General features: G+C 50.6%; 1 protein-coding gene across 5 annotated transcripts in view; it reads right to left on the bottom strand.

Moving 5' to 3' along the window:
- Positions 1–24,138, bottom strand: part of CDK12 (cyclin dependent kinase 12) — a 425,890-nt gene that overhangs the window by 253,855 nt on the left and 147,897 nt on the right. The window lies entirely within an intron of this gene.

Below are 24,138 nucleotides of genomic sequence, written 5' to 3' on the forward strand. Positions count from 1 at the left end.
ACGGATTTGGGTTATTTTTCCCAAAGAATTGCAGCATTATACATTTTTACCTACATTTTTGAAGAACGTTTATTTTCAAATATTTTAACACTAAACTCAGAAAAACGTGGAGTTTAATTTATTTTATTATTTTTTTTGTTGGTATACTGTATCTCACAAAAGTGGAGTACACCCCTCACATTTTTGAAAAATATATTATATCTTTTTATGTGACATCACTGAAGAAATACCACTTTGCTACAATGTAAAGTAACTAATGTACAGCTTGTATAACAGTGTAAATTTGCTGCCCCTCAAAATAACTCAACACACAGCCATTAACCACTTACCCAATGAGCACTTAAACCCCCTTCCTAACCAGACTAATTTTCAGGTTTCGGTGCGCTCACAATTTTGAATGACAATTACTCAGTCATGCAACACTGTACCCATATGAAATTTGTCTTTTTTTCACACAAATATAGCTTTATTTTGGTGGTATTTAATCACCGTTTTTTTTTTTCCTTTTATAGTGCAAAAAAAAACACTAAGACTGAAAATTCTGGGAAAAAAATAAAATGTTCCTCGTTTGTTATAAAATTTAGCAAATTAGTAATTTTTCTTCATACATGTTGGCCAAAATTTATACTGCTACATATCTTTGGTAAAAATAACCCAAATTGGTGTATATTTTTTGGTCTTTGAAAGTGTTAAAAGGCCACATCTCTGAAAATTGATCACACCTGAAGTACCGGCAGCCTCTCTCATTTCTTGAGACCCTAACATGCCAGAAAAGTAAAAAAAAAAAATTACCCCTTCTTGCACACGCTTGTGGAATGGCGTCAAACTTTGCTACTTAAAAATCCCCATAGGTGACGCTTTAATTTTTTTTACTGGTTACATGTTTTGAGTTACAGAGGAGGGCTAGGGCCAAAATTATTGCTCTCAGTCGCAGCGATACCTCACATGTGTGATTTGAACACAATTTTCATATGTGGGCGGGACTTAGGTATGCGTTCGCTTCTGCATGCGAGGACAGGGGCGATTTAAATTTTTATAAAAAAAATTATTGATACATTTTAATTTTAGTTTGACACTTCCCAAAAATACCTTTTTTGACCACTTGTATTCCTATTACCAGGAATTTAAACATCCCTGGTAATAGAAATAATGCATGACAGGTCCTCTTTACAGTTAGATATGGGGGCCAATAAGACCCCACATCTCACCTCTAGGCTGGGAAGCCTGAAATAAATAAAAAAAATACCCCGACTACAGTGGTGAGTCGATAGAAGCACCGGAAGGCGGCGGGACGTCCCCTTTTACCTCCCATAATGGTGTAGAGGATCACCTGCTGAAAAAGACGATATCTGAATGATGCCTGTAGCTGCAGGCATCATTCAGATATCCAGCACAAAGTCAAGGACGTCACATGACGACCGGGAAGCGTTTTTTTTTTTTTTACACAAAGTTGTCCATTTATACAATATTTCTAACACATAGCATGTACATACCAAAAGTCACACCCCAAAATTGATCCTCCTGCTCCTGAGTACGGCGTTACCACATGTGTGAGACTTCCACAGCCTAGCCACAAGCAGAGGAAGAGCACGGATGATGGGATGCAGGAGCACGGATGGCGGGATTGTTGAGTATGAATGGCAGGATTGCAGAGTATGGATGGTTGGCTGAGGTTCTCACTAAGCAGCGCTGTGGGCACTACACATGCAGCCCACAGCGCTGCTGCACCCATTCTCTCCTCCCTCTCTCCTCTCACAGGGGAGAGAGGAACTGGCGTCATCACATGACGCTGGTTTGTTTACATGTGATCATTCCGTCATTTGACGGAGTGATCACGTGGTAAACGCCGCTGTGAGTGGCCATTTACCATGATCCGTGATGCACCGGGTCCTTAGGACCCAGCGGTCATGGTTATTCCTGTGTGCGTGCCCCAAGGGGCTCAAAACTGGGAGGATGTTAATGTACACCCTCCCAGAGTTATCGAACAGCCCTGTAGTCGTCATTTGGGTTTTGGGAGGTCGGCAAGTGGTTAATGTCTAAACCACTGCCAACAAAAGAGAGTACACCCCAACATACAAGTTAAAAGGGTGATCACAGTTTAAAAACTCATAAAAGCAATATGGGAAACGGTTTACCTGGCCTGGTGTGCTTCGTTCGAAGAACTTCTACTGGGGAATCTGTAGAAGTCATTCTTGGAATGAAACACGTCCGGCCAGGAAAACAGCTCCCCATAATGCTTTTATGAATTTTTAAACTGTGATCACCTTTTTAACTTGTATGTTGGTGTTTATCATTAAAACCTTGTTTTGTTGACCTGCACCATCGGAGCCCCTATTTTTTCTTTTCTTTGCATGCTCTGTGGAGGAAAAGTTTGAGCGTCTCCAGTTGGTCCCCACCACCCCACCAAGGGTTGTTGCTTGCCTGAACCAAGTTGTTTTCAGATGGTTGGTGGATCTCCACGGTTTTTCCAACTGCTCCATGGTTTTGACACTTCCATTGGAGACACCTCAGTCTGAGGAACATCGGGCTTATTGACCTCATCTCGAGTTGACGTCTTCTGGACACCAGGGAGGTACACCCCACCACTTCTTCGTTGACAGTCCCATTGCAAAGCTGGTTGGATACCTTAAGCTCGATTGACCCATTGTCGTACGACAGTCAAGTCCAACGGTTCCGGTAAGCACAGTCTCAATTAGATCTCTCATCTGAAGATTATCGTTGGGATGGTTTAATTTAATCTCATGACATCTTTAATATGTTATACACACACAATGGACAATTTATTGCTGAATTTAATAGCTGCATCGTGATTCAGGTGTCATCGATGCATGTGACCCGAAAAATCGATGTCCGTGATGTCAAGATGTCAAGAGACATGTCCTGCACCTCCCGGGAGAGTGCTCCGAGCGTGTCTGTCAAAAATAGGATTTTATGTACTCACCGTAAAATCTTTTTCTTTGTCGTCCATGGACGGAGACCGCGTCCTCAATCATTGACAAGTGGGTTATGTTCCCTGTTTACAGGAGAGGACTAGGCAGAAACATGTTGGATATACATGTCATTTTAAAACAGAGCTGAAAAGCCCCGCCCAGGGGGCGTTCCCTCCAAACATAACCCTCCTCCCTGCAGCATGCAGCCTCAGTTCGTAACAAGCAGTACAAACCTAAAAAGGAGGGGTGGGTGCTGTGTCCGTCCATGGACGACAAAGAAAAGGATTTTCCGGTAAGTACATAAATATCCTATTTTCTCTTGTCGTCCATGGACGGACATTATCTCCTCAATTATTGACAAGTGGGACGTCCCCAAGCAGTGTCAAAAAAATGAGGGGTGGGAACAGTATCAGTCGAAAAAAACAAGTTCACCCCAAACAGGGAGAGCTCCTCAACAGAGGAGATGCAACTTTAAACAGCCGCCTGCAAAACCTTGTGGCCGAAGGAAGCATCTGAAGATGCACTCACATCAACCTTGTAAAATTTTGAAAAAGTGTGAACGGACGACCAAGTCGCCGCTCTACACACCTGTGAGACAGACGCTTGATGTCGGAAAGCCCAGGAAGCACCAATTGCCCTGGTCGAATGTGCCGTGACCGAAAATGGGGGCGCCCGCCCCCTAAGAGAAGAAGCCTGTATGAGTCTGTCTGATCAACCGAGAAATGGTGGCCGACGAGACCGACAGGCCCTTTTGTGGACCAGATACCGACACAAAAAGTGAGTCAGACCTCCGAAACTGAGCCATAGCCGTCAGGTACACCCGCAGAGCGCGTACCACGTCTAAGGAATGAAGTGCAACCTCCCTAGCATGCACTGGCCGAGGACACAAGGACGGAAGCACAATGTCCTCATTAAGGTGAAAGGATGAAACCACCTTCGGAAGAAAGGAAGCTCGAGGGCGTAACAGCGCCTTATCCTTATGGAGGACCAAGTATGGTGACTTGCAGGACAAAGCCGCCAGCTCAGAAACCCTTCTGACAGACTTAATGGCCATCAAGAAGGCCACCTTCTGAGAAATCGTCGAGAGGAATCTCTCTGATGTCCTCGAAGGGAGTTTTCTGAAGGACAGAGAGCACCAGGTTCAAATCCCATGGGGGAAGAGGTGGTCTAAAAGGGGGAAGTATATGACGAACCCCCTGCACAAAAGTACCCCTTAGAGAATGGGCCGCCAAAGGCCGCTGAAAAAAACACAGTCAAAGCTGAAATCTGGCCCTTAATGGTGCTTAAGGCAAGCTTTTGATCCATGCAACGCTGTAAAAACAGCAGGATTCTGGATACCAAATACGTCCGTGGACGCCAACCCATCTCTTCGCACATAGAGATGTAGGCCTTCCAAGTGCGATGGTAAATCTTCCTAGAGGAAGACTTCCTAGCCCGCAGCATAGTTGGAATGACAGAGTCGGAAAGACCTCGGTCCCTTAGAACCTGGCTTTCAATAGCCATGCCGTTAAAGCCAGCGACTGTAAAGCAGGATGGAGTATATGACCTTGGGACAGAAGGTCCTCCCGCCTCGGCAGCCGCCAAGGCGCATCCGCCACTAGGCGCACAAGATCGGCATACCAAGGACGCCGGGGCCAATCCGGGGCGATTAGAATCATCGGGATCCCCTCCGCCTCCACCCTGTGGTGCAGTCGAGGCAGCAAATTCAGTGGAGCAAAGGCATAGATTAATCGATACTGACCCCACGGGGCTACCAACGCGTCTGACGTATCCGCCCAGGGATCCAAGGACCTGACCTAGAAATGCGACACCTTGCGGTTGAGACGAGAGGCCAGGAGATCCACATCCGGCGTTCTCCATCTCCTGCAAAGGAGTTGAAACACCTCCTGATGCAACGACCATTCTGCCTGGTTCAGCATCTGGCGACTCAGGTAGTCTGCCTGCCAGTTCTCCACGCCTGGGATGTAGACGGCCGACAGAGCCGGCACGCTTCTTTCTGCCCACCTTAGGATGTGAGCGAGCTCAAACGCTGCAGCCGAGCTCCGGGTTCCCCCCTGATGGTTGATATAAGCCACCGCCGTGGCGTTGTCCGACTGGATCCTGATCGGGCGGCCTTGCAACCTCCTTGACCACGAGGAGAGGCATAGCCTGATCGCCCGAAGTTCCAAGACATTGATCGGTAGACGGGACTCTTCTAGAGTCCAACGACCCTGGGCCCACTGGACCCCCCCAGGTGCACCCCCCCCAGCACGAGAGGCTGGCGTCCGTCGTAACCACCGTCCACTGAAAAGGGAGGAAGGACTTCCCTGCCCGAAGAGGCCGGGGATCTCAGCCACCAATTCAGAGAAGCCTTGACCAGATGGCTGACCTGAATTTGATGATCCAGCGACGATGGGGGATCTGTTCCACTTGGACAGGATCTCCCTCTTTAGTACTCAAGTGTAGAACTGGGCGTACGGTACAGCCTCGAACGAGGCCACCATGAGGCCCAGAACTCGCATACAAAAATCAGAGAGACGACCATTTGCGGGATGTCAAAACTGTCACAGCAGACTGGAGCGTCTGCAACTTTTCCAGTGGTAGAAAGACCCTCGCTTCCGAGGAGTCCAGAATCAACCCCAGGTATTCCAAATGCTGAGTCAGAACCAGGACCGACTTCTGAATGTTTAAGACCCACCCGAATTCTTGGAGGGTCTGGCTGGTTATAGACACGTCCTCCCTTAGTTCTGAGCCAGAAGCTGCTCTCAGAAGATCGTCTTAAGTAGCCCACGATGGCAATGCCTCGCTGTCTCAGCAAAGCTAGGATCGGCGCGAGCACCTTGGTGAAAACTCTTGGTGCTGACGCCAGGCCAAAAGGGAGGGCCACAAATTGATAGTGATCCTCCCCGATCGCAAAACGTAGAAACCTCTGGTGACTTGCGCAGATTGGGACATGCAAGTATGCGTCCTTGATGTCCAAGGACGCCAGAAAGTCCCCCGGGTGAAGCGCAGCTACCACCGAGCAAATCGATTCCATGCGGAACTTTCTTACTTTCACGAAGGCATTTAGAGCCTTCAGGTCCAGGATCGGACGGACCCCGTCCTTCGTGACCACAAACAGATTCGAATAAAAACCCTGAAACCTCTCGTCCTGCAGAACGGGTAAAATTACTCAGCAACCTAGCAAGTTCCTTACTGCCCCCAACAAAGCAGCCCGACGAGCCGGTAGGAGAGGGAGACTTGAGAGAAAGAATCTGTTTGGGGGATAGGAAAGAAACTATCTTTACCCCAAAGAGACCACCTCGCAGACCCATTGGTCGGAGAGCAGAGAGGTCCACAAGTCGCTAACCCTGGAAGCCGTCCCCCCATCCATGGGTCGGGCGGGGGCAGGCCTTTATGCAGTAGCGGGCTTGGGTGCTGGTTTGTTCGGCTTCCGCACCCAGGAACGTTTCTGTCCCCCAGTTGAGGCCTTGTCGGTCTGGGAGGGTTTACCCGGGGGCCCTGACTGACAAATATACCGCTTCTGTGTGGGAAAAAAAGGACCCGGCTTACGGCGGGGTTCCTTCCCCTTGGAGGACTGAGGGAGGAGAGTGCTCTTTCCTCCCGTGACATCCTTGATAATGTCATCCAGTGAAAACCCAAAAAGCCTCCCACCCTTGAAGGGTAAATCCGCCAGGGCTTTCTTAGTGACCTGGTCCGCAGACCAACATTTCAGCCAAATTAGGCAGCGTAAAACCACCGTCTTAACAGAAGCCCTGGATATCAAGGGGGCTGCATCTAGTGAAGCATCACAAACAGACAAGGCCCTGGACCAGCTGGTCAGCCAGTCTAATAACTTTGGATGGGAGCTGGTGCTCCTCCGCAGACTGGCGTAAAACCTCAGTAAGTGTCTGAGACACTAGGGTAGTGGCCACAATAGGCCGCAAGGCAGACCCCAGCACGGTAAACATGGAACGGGTCAGTGCTTCGGATCTTCTATCAGTCTGATCCTTAAAAGCAGGGGTTCCCTCTGTAGGGAGAGTAGTCACCTTGTTTAACCAGGCAACCGGAGGGTCCACCACCGGAGGAGAAGTCCACTTTTTTAAAAGGTTCTCCTCAAAAGGGTACCAAACCGCCAGGCGGTGAGGGACTACAAAAGCCTTCTGCGGCTTTTCCCATTCCGCATCAATGAATTTATCAAAGAAGGACACATAAGGAAAAACCTTAAAGCGGGGGTTCACCCAAAAAAAAAAAATGTTAACACCACATCTAGCATAATAAGCATACCAAGGGCATTTACTTTCGGCAGGTCATTTTTTTTTTTTTCTCCGTACATACCTTTATATTCTGATTTTGTCCAGGGCTTCCTTTTTCCGATGACTGCGGGACTGGGCGTTCCTATCCTTCGGTTCGATGATAGACGGCTTGTGAAACAGGTCCCCCCTGTCGCACAACGTGCGTCACCACATTTCCGGAAATAGCCGAGCTGCGAGTCGGCACTATACGGCGCCTGCACAGTCAGCTCTACACGGCGGGCGCAGGCGCCGTATAGTGTCGACACGCAGCTCAGCTATCTCCGGAAATGTGGTGACGCGGGTTGTGCGACAGGGGACCTGTTTCACAAGCAGTTAATCATGGAACCGAAGGATAGGAACGCCCAGTCCCGGAGTCATCAGAACGCGGAAGCCCTGGACAAAATCAGAATATAAAAAGGTATGTACGAAAAAAAAAAAAAAAATTGACCTGCCGAAAGTAAATGCCCTTAGTATGTTGGCTCTAATGTTAAATTTGTTTTTAGGGTGAACCCCCGCTTTAATTGAGCGGTCTGATTTGTGTGACCCAAAGGAGACCGAGCCCTCAACGGAAACCTCAGCTGCACTATCCAGCTTAAGGGAGTCCCGTACAGCATTGATAAGTTCCCTGACAAGTACCTTATCATGCCCTGGCCCAGTTAAAGGGTCTTCCTCATAAGGAAGGTCCTGGTCCAGGTCTTTAGATGAAACAGAACCAGGCACCTGAGCTGCAGCCGGATCCTGGTCTGAATCTGAACATTCCCCAGGGGATAGCGGAGGGAGGGGGCGCTTTTTACCCCCCTTACCCCACACCGCTTCCACCCTGGCGACAAATGTCTCCAGGACTGCCGACAAAGAGTCTATTGTGAGTGCAGGAGGAGAAGTACTAGCTGCCGCCTCTGCCATGCTGGGGGAAGGAGTACCAGATACCGACTCCATATGTGAGGAAAAAACTCCCACGACCCAGTTCAAAATGAACAGAAAAAACCCCACCACTCCTGCTGCGCTGACCGGGGGGGGGAATCACCACACCGGAGGAGACAGCTAAGCGCCGCTGCCCGTGTCTCGCACACCGCTGAGTGTAAGACGAGAAGGCTGCGCGCCGTAAGAGTCAACACAAGAGGCCGAGGACTCAGGCAAGATGGCCACCGAGCGCCCATATGGAGCCTGGCGCGGCTACAGCAAAATGGCCGCCAATGGGATTTTCAATGCAAACTGAAAATTCCCCAAAAAAATTGCGCCAGCGCCGTCGTAACGGCGGCAAAATACCGGATTTAAACATGTGAAAGCCTGGAAAGGCTCCTCAGCCCCAAAACGCACAGAAAAAAGGACCCCCGGCAGTTAAAAGAACACATCGGCCAGGCGCACAGTCCCCTCACCAGGTGCCCCCCCACCCTGACAGCATGTGGAGCAGGGAAGGGAGGATACCCAAACCCCAGGAATGCTCAGCCGTACCACCCCACCTAAGAATGAGGGACTGTACTTACCCGTCCTCGCGACGACTCACTGACGCATTCCAGACGGGCGTACAACTACAATGGAGGTAGCCGTCGGCCCGGTCCACTGTGAGTGAGACAACACCACAGCTCAGTCATGTGCGGACCTCGGAGCAAAGCTCTCTGGCCACCCCAGGAGTCATGGGGCATGTCGTGGCAGACCCAGCCTCTTTGCAAGGGTGTGCTTACGCTCGCTGGCCGAACTGAGAAGACTACAAGGATCTATAATATGCAGCCTGTCTCTCAGCCAACAGTTGATAGAAGTCAAAAATAAAAAATAAAAAAAATCTTTTCCTCAGGGCGCTGGGCCCAAAAGGGAGCCATACGTCCTTCTCCTTTGCTGGGCAGAACGAAACTGAGGCTGCATGCTGCAGGGAGGAGGGTTATGTCCGGAGGGACCGCCCCCTGGGCGGGGCTGTTCAGCTCTGTTTTAAAATGACATGTATATGTATATCCAACATGTTTCTGCCTAGTCCTCTCCTGTAAACAGGGAACATAACCCACTTGTCAATGATTGAGGAGGCTGTGTCCGTCCATGGACGACAAGAGAAATAACTTTTTTGTATTAAATGCTGCGTTATAATCAATTAAGTGGCCACCGCTGCATGTGCTTTTTAAAATATATGCAACTCCATACCTCATTTCTCAGTGTGTATATAACTGTATATGCCGCTCATGCGACCGCCTGGTCCGGCCCTCCTCTCTCATCTCAAGTCTCATGTCTCTCACTTTGACGTCAGTGGGAGCGAGAGACGATGTCAGCTCGGCCCTCCTCTCTTCCGATAGCTACAGTCAGTGGGCGGGGCTGAGTACTCCCACTGACGTCAGGGAAGCGAGATACATGAGACTTGAGAGGAGAGAGGCGGGCCAGACCAGGCAGTCACATAAGCGGCATATACAGTTATATACACACACACACTGAGAAATGAGGTATGGAGTTGCATATATTTTAAAAAGCACATACAGCGATGGCCACTTAATGGATTATAACTGCATTTATTACCACGCAGGTATTTTAACAGCAGTATGTAGAGTACAAATGTGTTTGTACTCGACTTGCACCGCTCCTAGTGCTCTGTGCTGGCATTTCTCTGGCTCTTTGCACATTCCACTGTGTTAACTCCTAGTGTGCTAGAAGGTGCAAAGCCCAGAGAAATGTTAGCACAGAGACAGTAGTACAGGGAACTTCACAGGGCTGTTTGTCAGTTGTGGATTCAAATCCCTCCTGACTTCCCAGCAGCAGTGTGTGTGAATTCCTGTACCCTGTAGTGCACCGGATTAGTGCACTTTTTAAAGTGGAGTTCCACCCTATTTTTAGTTTACTAAAAGTCATTAGCTACAAAAAGTGTAGCGGCTGACTTTAATTAAACCGACACTCACCTGTTGACGGTGCGGTGATGTGGCCACACAGAGCCCAGCTATTTTCCCCCTCCTCTCCACCATCAAATCTACTGTGGGCACCCGGCCATTACAGCTTACAGCTTCACGGCCAGGAGCGCACTGCGCTCTGCCATTGGCCAGACAATCTTATGGGACCGGTGTTGTGTCCCAGAAGATTGCAGGGAGGAAGGGTCGCCTAGGCGGCCCAAGCAGAAGCGCGTCAGTAATCATGAAGCATTGCGGAATCAAATTGAATCGTTGACCAGATAATCGTAATCGAATTGTGAGACCAGTGAAGATGCATTAAGATACGCACCCCTACAATTTATCACATTGAATTTTTACATGGACTGATTGTTTTCATGTGGACTGAACATTATTTTATAGTTCTACTATGTTGAGTATACATCATTTGGGTGTTTTTTTTTTCATATTTCACTTACACGTAGCGCTACACATTCACCCAATACTTTTTGATTTTTTTCACATTCTAGTACAGCTGATACACCCTCCTTCCCCCTTTCTAGGGTTTCTGTTTTTTATTTTGGGATAGCGCAATATTTTTAATTTCCAACCCATCAGTGCTCAGACCATACGCCGCACACTGCATCAAATTGGTCTGCATGGCGGCTGTTCCAGAAGGAAGCCTTTTCTAAAGATGATGCACAAGTAAACTCGCAAACAGTTTGCTGAAGACAAGCAGACTAAGGACATGGATTACTGGAACCATGTCCTGTGGTCTGATGAGACCAATATAAACTTATTTAAGATGGTGTCAAGCTTGCGTATCGACAAACAGGTGAGGAGTACAAAGACAAGTGTGTCTTGCCTACAGTCAAGCATGGTGGTGGGAGTGTCATGTTCTGGGGCGGCTGCACGAGTTCTGCCGGCACTGTGGAGCTACAGTTCATTGAGGGAACCATGAATGCCAAAATGTACTGTGAAATACTGAAGCATAGCATGATCCCCTCGCTTCGGAGACTGGGCCACAGGGCACCATTACAAAATAACCATTCCAAACACACCTCCAAGACAACCACTGCCTTGCTAAAGAAGCGGAGGGTAAAGGTGATGGTGAAGCAGGTCTGTCAAATGCCAAGCAGGTCTCCAGACCTAAACACTATTGAGCATCTGTGGGACATCCTCAAACGGAAGGTGGAGGAGCACAAGGTCTCTAACATCCACCAGCTCTGTGATGTCATCATGGAGGAGTGGAAGAGGACTCCTGTGGCAACCTGTGAAGCTCTGGTGAAGTCCAATGCCAAGAGGGTTAAGGCAGTGCTGGAATAAAAATTGTGTCCACACAAAATAGACACTTTGGGGCTAAATCTACACTGTTATAGGAGCTGTACACTCACTACTTTACATTGTAGCAAAAGTGTAATTTCTTCAGTGTTGTCACATGAAAAGATATAAAATATTTACAAAAATGTGGAGGGTGTATTGACTTTTGTGAGATACTGTAACAAAAAAAACAAAAAATCCTGGGGTGATTAAATACCATTAAAAGAAAGCTCTATCTGCCTAAAAAAAAAAAAAAAAAACATTTCAGTGTTGCATGACTGACTGACTGACTTTTGACAGCACTAAAAAGGGGATTTCCTGTAATTTTTTTCCCAGTGTCCAATCACCTAAAGGAGATAATTGAGATTAAGTTACCATGTGTCCTGGGATGTATGATAAAGAAAGTGTTCAAAAATTTCCCTTTACATCAATTTGGATGGGTGCAAGTTGAGGTGCAAGATGCAAACCACTGTTAAAAAGTAAAAAAAAAATAAACTTTTTTCTAAAAATTCCAGCTCCCCTGATTACCAACATACCATTAATGTACCTCTGTTGCAGGAAAAATAGGATTTTTGTACTCACCGTAAAATCCATTTCGTGGACGGACACAGCAGCAATTGACCTTAGGGTTATCAACCTTCCTTTCAGGAGATGACTAGGCAGAAAAAACAGCACTTCAAGTGTTAAAACACTTCTCTCAGTATAGCACCTCCCAGGGGGGCGGGTCCCCCGGGTACATCCCTCTCTCTGTATCATGCAGCCCCAGTTCATAAACAAGCAGTACAAACCAAGGAGGAGTGGGTGCTGTGTCCGTCCATGAACTCAGAGAAATGGATTTCACGGTGAGTACAAAAATCCTATTTTCTCTTCTGTTCATGGACGGACACAGCAGCAATTGACATTTGGGACGTCCCCAAGCAGTGTAAATTTTTTTTGAGGGGTGGGAAAAACGCAGCAAACCAAACTTCACCCCAAACAAACCAGAGTTCCTCAACGGAGGAACTTCAACCTTAAACAGCCGCCTGTAAAACCTTGCGGCCAAAGGAGGCATCCGAAGATGCACTCACATCCACCTTGTAAAACTTTGAGAAGGTGTGGACTGACAACCAGGTCCCTGCCTTACACACCTGTAAAACAGACGCTTGATGGCGGAAAGCCCAAGAGGCACCAATCGCCCTGGTCGAATGTGCCGTAACCTGAAAAGGGAGGCGCCCGCCCCTTTAGGGCATAGGCCTGGAGCACGACCTGTCTGATCCACCTAGAAATGGTGGCCGACGAGACCACCAGACCTTTCTAAGGACCAGTCATCGATACGAACAGTGAATCCGACCTCCGAAACGGAGCCGTAGCAGACAAGTACACCCGTAGGGCCCGAACCACGTCCAAGGAATGCAAAGTGGCCTCCTTCGGGTTCTTCGGCCGAGGACATAAGGATGGCAAAACAATGTCCTCATTAATGTGAAAAGCCGAAACCACCTTTGGAAGGAATGACGGCTGCGGCCGCAGCACCACCTTGTGGATGACCAAGAAAGGAGCCCTGCAAGACAAGGCTGCCAGTTCAGATACCCGTCTGACCGAAGTAATTGCCACCAGAAAAACCACCTTCTGGGACAGAGTCAACAAAGGAATCTTTCGAATGTCCTCAAACTGAGCCTCCTGAAGCACCGAAAGGACTAAATTCAAGTCCCATGGAGGCAGTGGAGGATGCACAGGAAGGGCGAACCCCCTTCACAAACGTACGCACTAGGGAGTGCGCCCCCAATGGTCGCTGAAAGTAAACAGCCAGAGCCGAAATCTGACCCTTAACCGTACTAAAAGCGGAGTTACGGCCACAATTTTAAATATAAAAACTTTTTAAATATAAAAACCCCTGTAATACACAAGCTTAATGTATTCTACTACAGTTAGTCTGTAAACTAAGGTCCGTTTTGTTAGGTTGTTACAGCATTTAGACACTTTATAAAACAGAAATTGACTGGGGCCATCTTAAGTGTGGGCATCATGAAGCCAGACTATACGACTTCCTGGATTTCAGCCTCGCACATGCTCAGTGCTGCACAAGCAATGTAATGGTTTCAGATCAGGTTTCAATAGCAACGGGAGTGTCAGAGGAAGTTACCGCCCCTTATCTATGCAAACCTCTCCTTCCAGGAACCAGTAAATATACGAAATAATTTGTTCCTGTGCAGATATATCTACATAACAAGATGATATATATATCTTGTTATATATGTGGTGTGTATACATATACCAGACATGTGCACGGTCAATAAATTCATTTTGTTTAGTTCCGTTTCGCATTAGCCGTTATTTTGTATTTTGTGCCCGAAACTCACTTCGGATTCGTACGCTCATAATGGGCACAGCAGGAGTACAGGCACAGGAAGTCAGCACAGAACAGGGATGGTGGGAACCCTTCATGAGGGCTTCCCACCATCCCTGCACTGAGTTCCCGGATCTGTACACCAGCTGTGCCCATTATGAGGGGTTCCCACCATCCCTGTGCTGTGTTCCTCCTGCTTCCTTCTTCCCCCAGCACAGCACATTGCCACCATAACATTGCCCACCGCATCGTAGCCGGCACAGCACCCCGCATCGGCCCCGGCACCCCACATCGGCCCCAGCCCACCGCATCATCCCCGGCACAGCACCCCACACCGGCCCCGGCACCCTGCATCGGCCCCGGCACCCCGCATCATCCCCGGCACAGCACCCCTCATCGGCCCCGGCACAGCACACTGCATCGGCCCCGGCCCCCCGCATCGGCCCCGGAACCACAACCAGACCCAAATGTCAGGGTACAACAGTGCAGATTATCAGTGCCCACCAGTGCATTATCAGTGCCCATTAGTGCAGTGACACCAGTTCATTATCTGTGCAGTGGCACCAGTGCCTTATATCAGTGCGGTGACAACATTATTAGTGCCCATCAGTGCGGTGACAACATTATTAGTGCCCATCAGTGCGGTGACAACATTATTAGTGCCCATCAGTGCGGTGACAACATTATTAGTGCCCATCAGTGCGGTGACAACATTATTAGTGCCCATCAGTGCGGTGACAACATTATTAGTGCCCATCAGTGCGGTGACAACATTAGTGCCCATCAGTGCGGTGACAACATTAGTGCCCATCAGTGCGGTGACAACATTAGTGCCCATCAGTGCGGTGACAACATTAGTGCCCATCAGTGCGGTGACAACATTAGTGCCCATCAGTGCGGTGACAACATTAGTGCCCATCAGTGCGGTGACAACATTAGTGCCCATCAGTGCGGTGACACCATTAGTGCACATCAGTGCTATGACAACATCAGTGCCCATCAGTGCGGTGACAACATCAGTGCGGTGACAACATTATTAGTGCCCAGTGCAGAGTGGGGAGAGTTACAGATGATCAGGATGACAGTTGGCATCTCGGTCTGTGTAGATCTGTGAGTACACTGATCGTAGTACTGCTCCACCTCCCTGCACTAAAATTGTAACAGACAGTGCAGAGCGCGCTGTTTCAATGTACAGGGAGGCGGGGCTGTACTACGATCGGTGTTCTCAGATACAGATCTATCAGACAGAGATCGGCTCGGTCTGCCTGATGATCTGTATCTCCGCGCACCGGAGACAGATGGCGGGCGGGTGGTGGAGGGGGGAGGACGGGGGCGGTGGGAAGAGTTAGAGAGGGAGAAGAGGAAGGACACCACCTCTATGGTGCCCTCCTGCCCCCTGAGATGTTCAACTACGGCTGCGATCGTTCAGCCCAGCCTCCTGGGATTGATGACACACATCTCCCAGGAGGCATAGCAGCGCTAGATGCGGCGGAGAGGCCATTCCGCCGCAACGGGGGAAAGAGACTCACATGAATAAAACCGTGAGTTTTTCAAAGACAAAAAAAAAACATCCCAAATGTATTTAAGGGGGCAGTGTAAAAAAGAATGCTGATAAGTTGAAAAATAGGGTGGAACTCCGCTTTAAGGCGAGAGCCTGATCCACTCTACGCTGTAAGAACAGCAGAATCCGGGACATCACATAAGTACGAGGGTGCCACTTCATCTCTTCACACAGAGATGTAGGTCTTCCACGTACGATAGTAAATCTAAAGTGACGTAGACTTCCGTGCTCGTAGCATGGTAGAGATCGCCGAGTCCGACAGGCCTCGGTCCTTCAGCACCTGGCTCTCAACAGCCACGCCGTTAAAGCCAGCAACTGTAAAGCAGGGTGGAAGATAGGACCCTGCGACAGAAGATCTACTTTCAGAGGTAGACGCCAAGGGACATCTGCCACCAGACGCACCAGGTCCGCGTACCAGGGACGGCGCGGCCAATCCGGAGCGATTGAGATCGTTGGTATCCCCTCAGCTTCCAATCTGCGCAGCAGGCGAGAAAGAAGCTTCAGAGGAGGGAAGGCGTAGATTAGGCAATAGTAAACCCCCCGGCGCCACTAACGCGCCCGACGCGTCCGCCCACAGGTCTCTTGACCTGGCCACGAACCGTGACACCTTCCGATTGAGACGGGACGCCAGAAGATCCACATCTGGAGTGCCCCATCTTTGGCACAGACTCTGAAACACTTCCGAGTGTAGCGACCATTCTCCTTGGTCTAGTGCCTGGTGACTTAGGTAGTCGGCCTGCCAGTTCTGCGCCCCTACAAATGTACACGGCCGACAGAGCCGGAACGTATCTTTGGGCCCACCGGAGAATGTACGCGACTTCCGTGGCTGCGGCCGAGCTCCGTGTGCCCCCCTGATGATTGGCATAGGGACGACAAGCCCCTACATAAGTTCATTCTACAGGCACTGGAATTTATCCTGTGTCACAATGCCTTTGACGGCTCCCATTTCCTCTAGATACAGGGGGTGGCGATGGGGACTTGCTGTGCCCCATCCTACGCCAACCTGTACCTGGGGGAATGGGAGAATTCCTTTCTATCCATGGAGGGTGCCAATCACCATACAGAGAAAATACTCATATGGTATCGTTTCAGCGACGATATTTTTCTTATATGAAAATGGCACAGCAGAAGAGCTTGACAAATGTATTAAGGACATGGGCATAAGTGAATTCAACCTGAAATTCACCAAAGTGTGCGACATTGATAGAATTACCTTCCTGGATGTCACCATCTTTAAGACCATGGATGGGCATCTGTCTAGCACACTCTTCCGAAAAGAAACAGCCGGGAATACTATCCTGCAAGCATCAAGCTTTCACCCGGCACCCCTGATCCACTCCATCCCCTACACACAGTACCTACGGATAAGTAGGAACTGTTCTGATGAAGCACTGTTTCTGACGGAGGCCAGCAAACTTAAAGAGAGGCTCCTTCAGAGAGGGTATTCCCTCACATGCCTCAAAAAGGCATTCAAGAAAGTGAGAGAGAAGCCTAGACTCAGTCTACTGTTCCCTACACTGAAATCCAACAACCAAGTCAACCAAGTTGTCCCCACCAGAATAATTACAACTTTCAGCAAACAGCACAAATTGATCAAACGGATTCTGGAAAAGCACTGGCACATACTGCAGATTGATCCTGTTCTAAGTCAATTTATTTCCAATCACCCGATAACCTACAGAAGGGCTCGGTCCCTCAGAGACATTCTAGTCACCAGTGAATATACAGGGGCCTTTCGGGGCGATCCATGTAAGCGATGGGGACCTTCTCCTGTGGAGGGTGTCCCCAATGCCAATTCATCAACACCTCAAAAAACATTGTACCGTATTTATCGGCGTATACCGCGCACTATTTTGCCCTGAAAATCAGGGCAAAATCGTGGGTGCGCAGTATACGCCGATACCCGATTTCCCGCCATGAGTTTGAATACTGCGCCCGCATATAGCGAGCGCAGTACACTCGTGAATCTTCGGCCAGTCTCGGCGCCTCTCGTACTGACGTCCTGAGCGTACAGGACGTCAGTGCGAGAGGCGCCCGAGCCTGCCCGAAGATTCACGAGTGTACTGCGCTCGCTATATGTGGGCGCAGTATTCAAAGTCGTGGCGGGAAACGAGCGGGAGGACGCCGCCGAAGGACGCCGGACCCGCCGAAGATGGACACCGGACCCGCCGAAGATGGACACCGGACCCGCCGAAGATGGACACCGGACCCGCCGAAGATGGACACCGGACCCGCCGAAGAAGGACGCCCGACCCGCCGAAGATGGACGCCCGACCCGCCGAAGATGGACGCCCGACCCGCCGAAGATGGACGCCCGACCCGCCGAAGAGGACACCCGACGAGGACGCAGAAGGACGCCGGACCCGACGAGGCCGCAGATGGACGCCGCGCAAGACATCAAAACTAAGTACAAAACAACAAAAAATCTTTTTTTCCCACAGGATTGGGGGCCACTTTGGGGGTGCGCGGTATACGCCAGAGCGCGTTATACCGCGATAAATACGGTACTTCTGAACGGAGCACCCTACAAACCCACACACTTTGCCAACTGCTGCACTATTAAGTATACCAACTGTATACTTAATGACATGTTCCTGTGGCTGTTTTTACGTGGGGAAAACGAAACTGGAACTTAAAAAAATAGGATTTTTGTACTCACCGTAAAATCCATTTCTCGGAGTTCATAGACAGACACAGCCTTCATTGACATTAGGGTTATGCTTCTTCCTACCAGGAGATTTAGGCAGAATTTAACAGCACTTAAAGTGTTAAAACCTTTCCTTTGTGCCGCTCCTCCCAGGGGGCGTGGCTCCCCCAGGCATAACCCACACCCTGCTCTAGGAGCCTCAATCCGTAACAAGCAGTACAAACCAAGGAGGGGTGGGTGCTGTGTCCGTCTATGAACTCAGAGAAATGGATTTTACGGGGAGTACAAAAATACTATTTTCTCTTCCGTTCATAGACGGACACAGCCTTCATTGACATTAGGGACGTCCCCAAGCAGTGTCAAAAAATTAGAGGGGTGGGAAAGTAACACAGCAAACCAGGTTACACCCCAAACAAAAACCGGAGTTGCTCAACGGAGAAACTCCAAACAAACTGCCGCCCGTAACACCTACGGCTGAGGAAGGCATCAAAAGATGCACACACATCCACCTCGTTAAACTTTGAAACAGCGTGGATTGACGACCAGGATGCATCCTAACACCGCTGTAACACAGAGGCATGATGCCGGAAGCCCAAGAGGCCCCGATCGGCCTGGTCGAATGCGCCATAACCCGAAAGGGGGGCGCACGCCCCTTCAGGGCATATGTCTAAAGCACAATCCGTCGGAACCACCTAGGAACGGTGGCAGACGAGACTGCCAGGCCCTCTTGTAGGGCCAGCCTAAAGGAACGTAACATATAAGTACACTCGTAGGGCCCGAACCACATCCAGAGTATGCAAAGTGGCCTCCTCTTGGCATTTCGGCCGAGGACATAAGGATGGAAAAACAATGTCCACATCCAAGTGAAAAGCCGAAACGACCTTAGGGAGAAAAAACGGCTGCGGCCGCAGCACCACCTCATCCTTACGGATGACCAAGCAGGGAGCCTTGCAAGACAAGGCCGCCAGAACAGACACCCGTCTGATCAAGGCAATTGCTACCAGAAATAAAATCACCTTTTGTGACAACAAAAAACCTCCCGAATGTCCTCAAAGGGAGCATCACGAAGCACTGAAAGGACTAAATTCAAGTCCCATGGGGTTAATGGAGGGCGCACCGGAGGGGCCACCTGCCAGACCCCCTGACCCAACGTACGCACCCAGGAGTGCGATGCCAAGGGTCGCTGCAAGTAAAAACAGCCAGAGCAGAAATCTGGCTCCTAACCGTACGTAAGGCGAGAGCCTGAGCCACTCCCTGCTGCAAAGACAGCAGAATCATGTACACAACGCATGTACGAGAGTGCCAGTTCATCTCCCCACACACAGAGAAGTAGGCCTTCCATGTATGAGGAAAAAACCTATGTGAGGTAGGCTTCCGTGCACGCAGCACGTTAGAGACCACCGAGCAATAGGCCTTGGTCCTTAAGCCCCTGGCTCTCAACAGCCACGCCGCTAAGGCCGGTGTCTGTGAAACCGGGTGGAAGATCGGACCCTGTAACAGAAGATCAATTCCCAGGGGAAGACGCTAGGGAGCGTCTGCCACCAGACGCATCAGGTCCGCGTACCAGAAGCGACGCGGCCAATCTGGGGCAATCAGGACTGATAGAATCCCTACAGCTTCAACTCTGCGCAGCAGGCGAGGAAGAAGCTTCCGAGGAGGGAAGGTGTAAAGTAGGCGACAGTGACCCCAAGGAGCCACCAACGCGCCTGATGCATCCGCCCACGGGTCCTTAAACCTGGTCACAAACCGTGGCACCTACCGATAGAGACGGGACGCTAGAAGGTCCACGTCCGGAGTGCCCCACTTTCGGCACAGACCCCGAAACACCTGCGGGTGGAGAGACCACTCTCCTTGGCCCAGTGCAGTGCGACTTAGGTAGTCGGCTAGCCAATTCCGTATTCCCGGAATGTACCCTGCCGATAGAGCCGGAACGGACCCTTCGGCCCACCGAAAGGATGTGCACGACCCCCGTCGCTGCAACAGAACTCCGTGTGCCTCCCTGATGAGCAACCTACGCCATGGCGTCACCGGACAGGATCCTGACCGGTTGGCCCCGTAGATCCAGGGACCACCCGGCAAGGCAAAGCTTGAATGCTCGGAGCTCCAGAACGTTGATCAGTAGGCAGGACTCCATCTGAGTCCAGTGTCCCTGGGCTGACTGGATGCCCCAAGCGTCCCTCCCCAACAGGAGAGGCTGGCATCCGTCGAGACCACTGTCCAGTGGCCTGCAGAAAAAAACGACTTTCCGGCCCGAAGCACCGGAAACGCCAGCCACCACACCAGAGAGACATGATCAGAGGACTCAATTGAATCTGGCAATCCAGCGATGACGTAAGCTAGTCCCAATGTGACAGCAATTCCCTCCGTAGTACCCTGGCGTGGAATTGGACATACGGAACCGCCTCGAACGAGGCCACCAACGGACCCAGAACCCTCATGCAGAATCGCAGAGATGACCGCTTCTGGGTCGGCAACTGCTGCACAGCAGATAGCAGAGTCCGAAGTTTTTCCGTTAGGAGAAAAACACTCCCGCCCCGGTGGAATCCAGGACTAGTCCCAGGTAACACGTGATAGACACGGCTCCACCAATGCAGAGCTCGAAGAAGCTCGAAGGAGAATGTCGGCCAGACATCCCATGATAACAAACGCCCGCTGAAAGGGAAGGACGAGCACACTGGCGAAAACCCGCCGAAAGGGAAGGACACCAATTAAAAATGATCCCCCCCCCCCGACCGCAAAGCACAGAAAACTCTGGTGCTTTGAGGATACGCGAACATGTAGGTACACGTTCACGACATCCAAAGATGCCAGAAAAAAATCCCCCTGATGGAGTGCCGCTATTACCAAGCGAATCGACACCACCGGAAAGTTTGCACCTTGACAAAACAAACGAGGGACTTGAGGCCCAGGGTTGACCGGGCCCCATCCTCCGTGGGGACACAAACAGAATGGAGTAAAAACCCTTGAGACCGTTCCAACGAGGGAACTGGCACAATCACTCACCTGACCAGAAGATCCTGGCCAGCCCCTGACAGCGCCAACCGGCGAACCGGAGGAGGCCAGAGGCCGGAGGGAAAAAACCTGTTTGGCAGACGAGAGAAACTCAATCTTGTACCCCAGGGAAACCACTTCGCAACCCCAACTGTCGAAGAGGAGAGACCTTCACCGAGCCATGAATGTGCGAAGCCAGTCTCCCACCCAAGACACGGGCAGGAGCAGACCTACAGGCGGAAAGCAGGTACGTCCGCAGACCTGTTAGGCATGCGGTATCAGGTGCGCTGCTACCCCGCGGCGGGGATGTAAGCACCATGTAGACCTACCCCCACCGCACAGGGCGGGCGAAAAAAACGCTCGGAGGTAGTCAAGGAGGGTCCTTGCACAGGGCGAGGTCCCTAGCCCTTCCCAGACTGTGGGAACAGCATGCGCTTACCACCCGTGGCATCCACAATGATGCCATCCAGGGAAGTACCAAAAAGGACCGTTCACCCTTAAAGGCCATCACCAAGGCCTCCTTAGAGGACTAGTCCTCAGACCAGCTCTTCAGCCACACAAGGCGGCGCAGAACCCTGCATAGACGGAAGCCCCGGAACGTATCCATGGCCGCCTCACAGAGAAACTTCTGACCTTGAACTAATCGTTCAGCCAGGTCCCTAGAGGACTCGGAAGCGTCCCCTTCTTCCAGCTCCTGCAGCTGGAGCTTCGCCCTGTCAGTTGGGGCCTGACCAGGGCCCGGCCAGAGCCGGCCTCACCCCCGAACCCACCACCGTGAATAGGGAGCTGGCCACGGCCTCCACTCTCCTATCAGCGGGATCCTGAAACGCAGGAGCCCCTTCCACAGGCAATGTGGCGGCCCTGCTCAGTCTGGACATAGGGGGTCCACTGGCGGAGGAGAGACACACTTTTTTTTTTTTTTTTTAAAGTCCCCCTCAAGGGGGTACCGGGTTGCAAAGTTTTTTGACAAACTTTTTGCGGTGCATCCCATTCCTTGCATAACATATTTTTCAAATAAGGAACACAAGAAAACACTGCAGCGGTGCGTGGCGGTCTGCGGAATCCAAAAGGTACTGACACGGTGGTGTCTCCGCCACAACCTCAATTTTTAAGAGTCTCACGCACCACAGAAACAAGAGATCCAACAATTCTCGCTGACACTGCAGCAGAGTCATCCCCACTATCCATGTGGGTCAAGCCCGCAGCCTCTGACATACCAGAACCAGATTCCATGTCATAGACATCCCCAGAAGCAGGCTCAGGGAGGGGGCGCTTTTTTACCCCCCATCCGGGCACTAGCTGCTTCAAACCTGGCAAGAAACCAGGACAGCCAACATAACCGATGTGGCAGGGGAAGGGGCGCTAAGGGTTAACTCCGGCCTAGTGGAGAGGGAGACCTGGCTCAGGTTCCATAGCGCCAGCATAGCACCCACCCTGCAAGGCAGGACAAAAAACCCCACTGGTCACCTCCTTGCAGCTAATGGAGAGCATGGGGGCCCCTGGTACTCACCACCCCACCCGGTGCAGCGCGGTCCGAGAAGGACAAGGTGTGTAGAGAAGCCGTGCAGCGCTGTCTGTTTTCTCCTCAAACACATCCGCGGTGTTTCGCAGCGCCAAAAGCCGCCACACGAGGCAGACGAAAAAAGCAAGATGGCCGCCTAAAGCTGAAAAAACAGCATAGGACCACAAGAAAATGCCCGCCGAGCTATATAAAGCGCAGCTCCGGCAAAATGCCCGCCGTGACACAGATTTAAAAAGACAGTGACACAGCAACTGTCAAACAAAAAAATCACCACACAGCACACTGTAAAGGCCCAGAAGTGAACACCACAGCCCTCTGTAGTGACACACACAGCCCCTGCTACACCACGGGTCCAGAGACATGAGCCCCAGAAAAAAAAAAACCCTCACAGCCGTCCCCCAAAAAGGGAAGGAGGGAGAGGAATAAGGGAGAGAGGAAAGCAGGGAAAAAACCCTCAGTCGACCTCCCAAGGGAAACATTCCAGCCAGACCACTTACCTGAGTAAGGGGCCACTACTTACCCGTCCTGCGACTACCCGGCTGGAGGTATCCCAGACAGAACCAACGTCCGCTAAACGGCATGGCTGTCGGCCAGACACACTGTGACAAAGCCATAAAAGACCGGTCATATGTGTGCCCTAGAACCGAAGTTCCCCGGCCGCCCCTGGAGCAACGGGGCCTGTCGTGGATGTGCCAAAGCTGAGCTAAGGGCCGGCACACACTCGAAGGCCGAACCTGGGGGGACTACAATGGTCGAGGACCCAGCCTGTCACCCAGTCGGCTGTTGATAGAAGAATCACAGGATTCAAAAATGCAGGAACAAAATAATAAAAGCGAGAAAAAAAAAATCGCAAGAAAAAAACTCCAGAGTCCAGGACTCCATGAAGTGCCTGACTCCTCTCCTGTCGTTAGGCAGAAAAAGACTGAGGCTCCTAGAGCAGGGTGTGGGTTATGCCTGGGGAAGCCACGCCCCCTGGGAGGAGCAGCACGAAGGAAAGGTTTTAAACACTTTAAGTGCTGTTAAATTCTGCCTAAACTCTCCTGGAAGGAAGAAGCATAAACCTAATGTCAATGAAGGCTGTGTCCATCTATGAACGGAAGAGAAAACGGCTCAGCAGACACATGCACAGTATGAGAACCAGTAACCCTGATTTGCCCCTTGATCGTCACGTCAGAGATGTACATCAGGGCATCTTCCCTAAAATAGGGTTTCTGGCATTGGACAGGATACACCCCTACCCAAGAGGGGGGGACTGGGATAAAATCCTGCTCCAACGGGAAACCCGATGGATAGTGGCTCTACTGCCCACAACAATTCCGGGGCTCAACAGCAAGGTGAGCTACCGGCCCTTCCTGGAAGGCTACAAATCCAGGGTATGGGAAGGGGAGGGATGATTCCACATCGAGTGGACACCATCTGAATTATGGGTCTCCACATCCAGTTTTCTGCGCAAGAAACCCTCCCAAAAAACACACACAAAATTAACATATAAACCCCCCCCCCCCCCCCATGTCCCTATTCCCTATGTTGTGCCGTTTGCAGCCCTCCCAGATCCCTTCTCCATCCATTCGCCGCTCCTCTTTTCGACCTGCCCCTTGCCACCTTGTGCCAGTCTCTTTGCCCCCCTCCCCCTTTCACCTATTCCCTGCAGAGTTCGATCATTCCAACTGACAATGTATTTTGTAGCCTTGTATTTTTATATGCATATCTCCCTCTTTGTTATTTTACCAATTGAGGGACATCACTCATGCTGG

The sequence above is a fragment of the Rana temporaria genome, chromosome 12 (assembly GCF_905171775.1).
Source record: "Rana temporaria chromosome 12, aRanTem1.1, whole genome shotgun sequence".
NCBI lineage: Eukaryota > Metazoa > Chordata > Amphibia > Anura > Ranidae > Rana > Rana temporaria.